General features: G+C 62.2%; 2 non-coding genes across 2 annotated transcripts; one reads left to right on the plus strand and one right to left on the minus strand.

The window, feature by feature from the left end:
- Nucleotides 1-4,488: 4,488 nt before the first annotated feature.
- Nucleotides 4,489-4,561, minus strand: TRNAA-AGC (transfer RNA alanine (anticodon AGC)). The gene has a single exon. It is a non-coding gene; the product is annotated as a tRNA-Ala (tRNA).
- Nucleotides 4,562-6,243: 1,682 nt separating this feature from the next.
- TRNAR-ACG (transfer RNA arginine (anticodon ACG)) lies at nucleotides 6,244-6,316 on the plus strand. Its single transcript has one exon. It is a non-coding gene; the product is annotated as a tRNA-Arg (tRNA).
- The last annotated feature ends 2,301 nt before the right edge of the window (nucleotides 6,317-8,617 follow it).

Raw genomic sequence — 8,617 nt, forward strand, 5'->3', positions numbered from 1 at the left:
CTCCTCTGCTCCAGGCCCCTCGCTAAGAGATCAGGCCCAGGAAGGAAAGGGGCGCGGAGGCCAGCAACTCACAAAAGGACGGCCCTGCCGATGCTCCTCCATCCACCGCCTTGTGAAGGGTGGCGAGGCCCTGCACCCCGAGAGACACAGACTTGCGGTGCCACCGACTGCAGACTGGCTGAGGGCAAATACTTCCCTGTGCGCGGGAGAGAAACCAGAGAGCTCGGCAAGCCCCGCGTCCCGCTCTCCCAGCTGACCTAGCAAAGAGCACGGGGTGCCGGCCCAAGGGTGGCCCGCTGCACTGGCCTCAGCTCTCGCAGGCCTCCAGCCTGGGGGGGACAGGTTCCCCTTTCACCTGCCCCGCGGCTGTGGCCGGCCTCCCCGGCATGTCTCGGGAGGGCTCGCCACCAACAGCCGCCTTGGCGAGTGGCACAACGGCTGTCGTGCGCAATCACAAACCAGAGGATCGCAGATTGGAGCCCCTCCCAGCTGGTTTCAACCTTTCTCCACGGAAAGAGCTGGAAGGCACCTGCCACTTATTACTGCACTTGTCGCTGGGGCACACCCCAGCCCTTCCCGGGGCAGAGACGTCGGTCCTCCCCCCAGACTTCACAGGCCAGGACCAAAGGAAACAGGAGCTGGAGGATGTGGGCATCGATCCCACTACTTCGCACTTGCAAAGCGAGCGCGCTACCCCCCGAGCTCGTCCCCCTGCTTGCAAGGCTGAGTTAAGATCTGTTATGGCCCTGGGCAAACAGGAATTTGGAGGACCCCACCAGGTGAGGACCCTCCCCTGGACCTGTCGGGGGCCTGCACCTGGGCCCGCCCGGCCTCCTCGGCACGTGCGGGTGAGCCGGGGGCTCCTGTCCTGAGCCACCCGCCTGGCTTGGACTCTCCCCTGGGGTGCCTACAGCCGGCCAACCACGCTCCTGGAGGACACCCGCAAGCCGGGGGTAACTGCCGCCCCACCCGGACGCCGGGGTGCCGTCATAGCGTGGCCCCTGGCACGGCTCTGTGAGCGCTCGTGGGGCGCTGGCCAGGTACCAGAGGATTGCAAAAGCGCCAGCGTGGTCCCCATGTGCAAGAACGGGAGGAAGGAGGACCCCGCCGCTATAGGCCAGTCTCACCCTGGTCCTTGGGAAGACCTTTGAGAAAATTATCCCGGAGCACATCTGGGGGGCCCAGCCTGGGAGGTAACGCTCAGGGGCAACCAACACGGGTTCGCTGCGGGCAGGGCCTCCCGACCAACCTGGCCTCTTTTTAGGATCGGTCACAAAGACCCTGGACCCGGGCGTCAGGGTGGATGTCGTCTTCCTGGACTTCAAGAGGGCCTTGGACACGGTTTCCCACCACACTCTCTTAAAAGAACTAGGTGGCTGTGGCACTGATGCCTACACAGTGGGATGGGTGGCCAACTGGCCGGAGGGCCGCGCCCGGAGAGCGGTGGTGGACGGGTCATGTTCGACTTGGAGGGACGTGGGCAGTGGGGGACCCCAGGGCTCGGTCCTCGGGCCCGCACTGTTCAACATCATCAGGGACTTGGACGAGGGGGTAAAAAGAACCCTGTTCAAATTTGGAGATGACACTAAGATGGGGGGATGTGGGCACGCTGGAGGGGGGGCCAGGGTCCGGCCAGATGTAGACAGGCTGCAGAGGTGGCGGATGAGAGCAGGCTGGAGTTCAGCGCAGCCGAGTGCAAGGTGCTGCACGCGGGGAGAAGGAACCAGCAACACAGCCACGGCCCGGGGAACTCCCTTCTCAACAGCACGGCGGCGGAGAGGGATGTTACGGCCGTCGTTGCCTCCAGGATGGACGCGAGCCGCCGATGCGAGGACGCGGTCAGCACGGCCAAGCGCACCTCTTCCTGCGCCCACAGGTGCATCTCGAGCAGGGCCAGGGGGGTGACCCTCCCCCTCCGTGCGGCACTGGTCAGGCCGCAGCGGGAGTCCCGCGTCCAGGTCTGGCGCCGCACTGCAGGAGGGGCGTGGGCAGCATGGAGAGGGTCCGGAGGAGGCCCCTCGCATGATCCGGGGGCAGGCAGAGCTCTTGTTTTCCCAGCCAAGCGCTACCTTGCACCTGCCCCTTGCTGTTGCTGTTTTGCACCACAGGCCTCATGCAGCAAAACAGCCGCCCCGCAAGGCGCAGAGGAACGTGCCCTTCAGCACAGCCTCCGCCGCAGCTGCAGCACTGGCAAAGGGGATCGCGAGCCCCGGAGAAGGCGGGCGTCAAGCCCACCACCTCTCGCACGCCGAGCGCGCGCTCTCCCATCGGAGATAACTGCCCTGCAGCTGGACAGCAAGCCAAATTCATTCGGGCCCCGGACAAACAGAAAGTTGGTGGCCCCCACCACCAGGTGAGGGCAGGGTCCCTCTCTCCTTGCCCGGGGCCTGCGGGGGGGCCACCCAGCCTCCTGGGTGCATCCCTGGGGTTAGCCAGGGGGCATGAGCATTGCTGAGATGAAGGTGGCCCCAGTCCCAGCCTGTCCCCTCCCCCGGCGGGTGTCACGCAGCCAGAGCTTCGCCCCCCAGTACTGTAGGATGGGCTGGAGCCAAGACCAGCTGTAGCGGGGGCATGAGCTCTGCTCCGACTGTCCCCCGTCCCTCTGCCGGGCCCTCTGCCGGCCCCGATGGCTGGGCTGGGGTTTCATAGACATTTCCCAGACATTCGGGCTGGAAGGGACCTCGGGAGAGCATCGAGTCCAGCCCCCCGCCCCAAGGGCCGGACCTCAGCGGGGGTCATAGGATCCCAGCAAGATAAGCGTCCAGTTTCCTCTTGAAGGTGTTCAATGTAGGGGCTTGAACCACCCCCGCTGGCAGACTGCTCCAGACCTCGGGGGCTCGGACAGGAAAGAAATTCTTCCTTATGTCCAGCCTGAAACGGTCTTGTAGGAGTTTGTGACCGTTCGACCTCGTCATCCCTTGGGGCGCTCTGGTGAACAGACGTTCCCCCAGATCCTGGTGGTCACCCCTGAGAAACTTATAGGTGGCCATCAGATCACCCCTGAGCCTGCGCTTTTCCAGGCTAAAGAGTCCCATGGCTCTCAGCCTGTCATCGTAAGGTCTGCTTTCCTGACCTCTGATCATGCGCGTGGCTCTCCTCTGGACTCTCTCAAGCTTCTCCACATCCTTTTTGAATTGTGGAGCCCAAAACTGGACGCAGGACTCCAGCCGCGGCCTCACCAAGGCCGAGTACAGGGGGAGAACGACGTCCCGGGATTTGCTCGAGAAGCATCTATGGATGCAAGCCAGCGTTTTGGTCGCTCTACTAGCCGCAGCATCGCATTGCAGGCTCGTGTTCATCTTGTGGTCAATGCTGACCCCCAAGTCTCTTTCTTCTGTAGTGCTAACCAACGTAGCGCTGCCGAGCCTATACGGGTGCTGCAGTTTTTCCTCCCAAGGGGGAGAACGCTGCATTTTTCGGTGTTAAACACCATGAGGTTGTCGCCCGCCCATTTGCTGAGCCTGTCCAGGTCGGCCCGGATCCTCCTCCTCTCCTCGGCTGTGGAGGCTTTCCCCCAGAGCTTGGTGTCGGTGGCGAACCTGGCCAGTCTGCTCCTGACGCCAGCGTGCACATCATGGAGGAAGATGTTGAGCAAGGAGACAAGAGGCTGTCCCATCCTGTCCCGGGGGTGCTGGTCTTGGTGGCTGCCCACCGGCGGCAGGGAGCGAGAGCAGGAGTGGGAGTGGGGCCGCCCGCCAGCGGAAAGCCCCGGGAAGCCGCCGGCGCATGCAGGGCTCGCCGTGCCCATAGCCAGCCCCTGGCCCTGGCCCAACTGGAGGGGAAGAGATGTGTGCTGCCTGCCCTGGATGTCTGCGGCCCGGATGCTGACCTGGGCTGTCTGGGCCTCGGTGCTCCAGGGTGCCCCTGACTGGCAGAGGCCCCGGGGCCGGGGTGTTAATCCACTCCTCCGGCATACTCCCCACGCCCGCTGCCCCGCCCCCACTGCCACGGGCCAGCACGCCTCTTCCCAACCCCACGCCAGGCACAGCTGCCCTCGCACCCACGCAGGATCATAAGGCTCTTCACAGAAAGTGAGCCTATCGTCCTCCACTTCCCCAGCTCGGCTGTCAAGGGAAGATGAGGCTGTGAGCCCAAGGGTGACGCTAGGCAGCACGCTGCACTGGCCTCAGGTCTCGCAGGCCCCCGCCACCCGGTGAGGGCAGGCGTCCCCTGCACGTGGCAGGGGGTGCGGCTGGGCCGCCCAGTCTCCTCGGGGTGTCTGGGGCAGGCTTCGCCAGCAGCTCCCAGCCCCCAGAGCATGCCTGGGCCAGGGGCATAATGAATAATGCATGTGATTATGAATCGAAAGACTGTAGGCGCAACTTCTTCCTGGCTCATATCGCCCTGCTTAAGTTTTCACCTGGGCCAACAGCAGCCCTCTTGCAGCAAAACAGGGCCCCCCCCAGGCACAGGGGAAAGGGCCCTTCAGCACAGGCTCCCTTGCAGCTGTGGCGCAGGCAGGCCAGGACAAAAGGTGACAGGAGCTCCTGGAGAATGCGGGCATCGATCCCGCTACCTCTCGCATGCTAAGCGAGCGCTCTACCATCTGAGCTAATTCCCCTGCAAGGAGGACTTGCTTAGCTTTTTCTGAGGCACTGGACAAACAGAAAATTGGAGGACCCCCCCCCCCCCCCCCCACCAGGTAAGGGCAGGTTCCCTCTGTGCCTGAGGTAACGGTGGCCCGAGCACCAGCCTGGCCCGTCCACCCACTGGGCTGTCACTTTGAATGAGCTACAATCCCCCAGCACCACAGGGTGGATGAGATTGTCCCAGCCTGTCCCTGCAGCGCTGGTGCCGGCGGCGAGCTCTACGCGCGCCCACCTGCGCCCCATGAACCCGCCAGGAGGGAGAGGGAGTGCTGAGCTCCAGGCACAGCACCAAGAAGCAGGATCACCCTTCAACAGCAGCTGGTTACTGCAGCCTTGGCCAGTGGCAAAAGGGATGCCACCTCTGAAGTGAGGTCAGAAGATGGTAGGTTTAACTCCTGGTTCTTAGCTGCTGCTTCCTGAGCAAAGAGGGCGTGACTTTCCAGACCTGGAGGCCTGACCCTTTTATCACTTTCCTGACCTCATCACCTGGTTCAAACCAGAAACAGGCATTATTTGAACACTGCTGAGACCGACCAATCCTTCTAAAACATGTCAGCTTCCCCTGAACACAATAAGAGGGAATGGGAGGGGATCCTTTCCAGCCCAGTTGCCTAAGTGACCAGGTTGAGCCCAGGAGCCAGAATGTCCCAGACAAGGGAGGATTTCTTCACAGTGGCACATGCCCTTTGGCCCAGCCTCCATTGCAGCCAAAGCACAGGCTGAAACATGACGTGCTGGAGAAGGTAAGCATCAATCCCACTCCCTCTCGCCTGCAAAGTGAGCACTCTACCAGCTGAGCTCATTCCCCAGCGGCAAAGTGAAAGCTAAATTTTATTGTGGCCCCGGGCATATGGAAAATTTTCAACTGCTTGCCAGGGGGACTGCCATTGGGCTCGGCAGAGCTCCTCCAAAGATTACCGCCTGCAGCCTGCTTCAGCAGGGGGGCCAAGGACATGAGAACATGCATTTGGCACCAGCCTCCATTTCAGGTGCACCCACAGTGCGGTTATGACTGCACAAAAGGCAACACAACTGCCTGGAGAACGCAGGCATCTATCCCATGCCCTCTCACATGCTAAGTGAGCGCTCTACCAGCTGAGATCATTCCTCTGGTCAAAACAAGGCCATTGGCCTGGACCCCATGGGCCCATGTATTAATCTGCTCCCGCCTGCATGCTCCCCAGGCCCACTGCCCCCTCCCATTGCCACAGGCCAGCAATTCTCTTCCCCACTCCCTGCCAGGCACAGCTCCCCTCACACCCACCCTCTGCCCCTGAGCACAATGACCAAAGAAGAGGGACTCCCAAACAACTGGAACCAGACGTGTGCCAGCTCCGGGCCTGTTGGCAGCAAACTCAGGAGACCTTTAGCTTCACTCCACGATGTCCCACCACAGAGCTTCCTGCCACATGTCCCACCCCGCAGCCTGCACCACCGGCACCACTGTATCCAGGCATAGGGCGAAGCCACCTCTGCTCCAGGCCCCCTGCCGAAAGGTCAAGCCCTGCAAATGCAGGATTGGGGCAGGGAGGCCAGAAGCCCGCGGGTGAGCTGTACACCCACCCACCTGCACCCCCGTGAGCCTGCCAGGAGGGAAAAGGGGTGCTGAGGTCCAGAGACCAGGCTGGCCCTTCCGTGGTGGTGAAGTGTCCCTGGGCCAGTGGCGCAATGGATAACGCATCTGACTACGGATCAGAAGACTGTAGGTTCAACTCCTGCCTGGCTCGTGCTGCCTCTTTTCTGAGCTGAGAGCTCTCTTGCTCCTGCTTCTTCCTTCTCTGGCCTCATGCAACAGCCCTGCAAGGTGCGCAGGAGAAGACCAAGGGTCCTCCAAACACTGCAGCCTCCTTCTGCAGGGGACATGAGGCCAGGCAACCTTCAGTTTGCACCAGCCTCCATTTCAGCTGCACCTGCAACACAGGCTTGCCTGCACAAAAGGCAGCGCAACTGGGTAGAGAATGCTTCCTGTCTGTGCAGCAGCAGGGCAGTGACTGGCAACACAATAGGGGCACCACTATGCAGAGCCACCCACCTCATTGTGCCAGGCCCAAAACCTTGCTTCAGGAGTCTCCCTGGAGAACAGCCGCAGGCCTGGGGTAACGCTGCCACCACTCGGACACTGGTCTCTGGTAGGGCTCTGTGCAGGCTAGGGCACAAAGACCCCACGAACCATCAGAGTGCTTTGCCCACAGTAATATTTCTGGGTGCTTCTTTCTGTCCAAAACATCCCAAGATGGCATTGGACACAGTAATCGTTTTAAGACACAACTGGCCTACACATACTTCCTAACTCCTGGCAGGGTTCTGGGTTTTTGACTACAGAAAATCGCTAGGCAGCAGCCTGGGGCACTTGCTAGCAGCTTTTCAAAATGCCTGCTGGAAGAGAAGAGCTCCCTGCCCACCCTCTAGGAATTGTAGTTGTTCAGGTCACCTGAGGGGATTTCTTCACACCTTCTCCTAAGCAAGGTTTCCATTTCCACCTCCACGCCAGCCCCTTTGGATTGGGCAGTGCCCAGGAGCTGGAGTAGTGGGCCCTGCCTCATGCCCTGACTTGCTGCATTGCCCAAGCAGAACTGGGGCCAAAGAGCCCGCTGGTGAGCTCTACGCTCACCTGCCCACACCTCCATGAGTCCACCAGGAAGAAAAGGGCATGCTGAGCCCCGGGTGGAGCACAAGAAAGAAAGCTGCCTCTTCAGCAGCAGCTGGGAGCACCCGGGCATTCATGAGCCAGTGGCGCAACGGATAATGCACTGGACTATGGATCAGAACAAAAGGCAACACAAGCCACTGGAGAACGTTGGCATCAACTGGGGGCACGAGGACATGTAGTTTGCACCAGCCTCCATTTCAGCTGCACCCACAACAAAAGGCAACACAACTGGCTAGAAAATGTGGGCATCAGTCGCGCTACCTCGCTAATGCTAAATGAGTGCTCGACCATCTGAGCTCATTCCCCTGCACTTGGGTGTCAAGTCAGATTTATGGGGGCAGATTCCCTCTGCGTGTGCCTGGGGGCTCCAGCTGCCCTCCCCCGGACCCCATGGCACATCCAGGGTGAGCCACGGGGCACAAGGGCCACTAAGGTAAAGGTGGCCCCAGCCTAGTGCCCCACCTGTTCTACAGCCAGAGCTGCAGGCCCGCAGCATCATGGGCTGGCCCGGGATTGGGCTGGGGTTGGGGCTCTCTGTCAGTGGGGGCACAAGCTTCACTCCTGGCTACCTGCCTGCCCTTCTGCCGGGCCCCTGGTGGGACACCATGGGGTTGTGCTCGCTGGTCCCAGCAGCACTGGTCTTGGCAGCCACCCACAAATGGCAGGGAGTGGGAGTGGGAGTGGGAGAGGGACGGGGGCTGCCCATGTGGCCTCCTGGCAGCAGACAGCCCCCGCCTGCAAGGAGCCCCACGCCTGCACCTAGCCCCTGGCCCTGGCCCGGCTGGAGGGGAGGAGCAGCATACTGCCCACCCTGGATGCCTGTAGCCAGGATGCCCGCCGGGGCCGTGCTGCCCCTGCTGCCCCAGGGCACCCCTGATTGGTAGGGGCTGGGGCCCCCGGGCCCGCGTTTCAATCTGCACACCCCCCAGGCCTGCTGCCCCCTCCCCTTGCCACCAGCCAGCACGCCTCTTCCCCACTCCCCGGCGGCCCCAGCTCCCCTCACCCCCACCCCGCACCCCCACCACCGCAGTCTCCCCTGTCCCCATGCACAGCAGCCAAAGGAGAGGGGCTCCCGAGCAACCGGAACAGGCTGCCTGCCAGCTCCAGGCTGTCGGCCGCCAACTCAGGAGCTCTTCGACTTCGCTCCGGGATGCCCCGACCAGGGCGCTCCCCGCCAGACATCCCACCCCGCTGCCACCGCTGCCCCAGGCACAGGGGAGCCTCCTCTGCTCCAGGCCCCTCGCTAAAAGATCAGGCCCAGGAAGGAAAGGGGCGCGGAGGCCAGCAACTCACAAAAGGACGGCCCTGCCGATGCTCCTCCATCCACCGCCTTGTGAAGGGTGGCGAGGCCCTGCACCCCGAGAGACACAGACTTGCG

The sequence above is a fragment of the Crocodylus siamensis genome, chromosome 3, assembly GCF_052110815.1.
Source record: "Crocodylus siamensis isolate JL-2025a chromosome 3, ASM5211081v1, whole genome shotgun sequence".
Lineage (NCBI taxonomy): Eukaryota > Metazoa > Chordata > Crocodylia > Crocodylidae > Crocodylus > Crocodylus siamensis.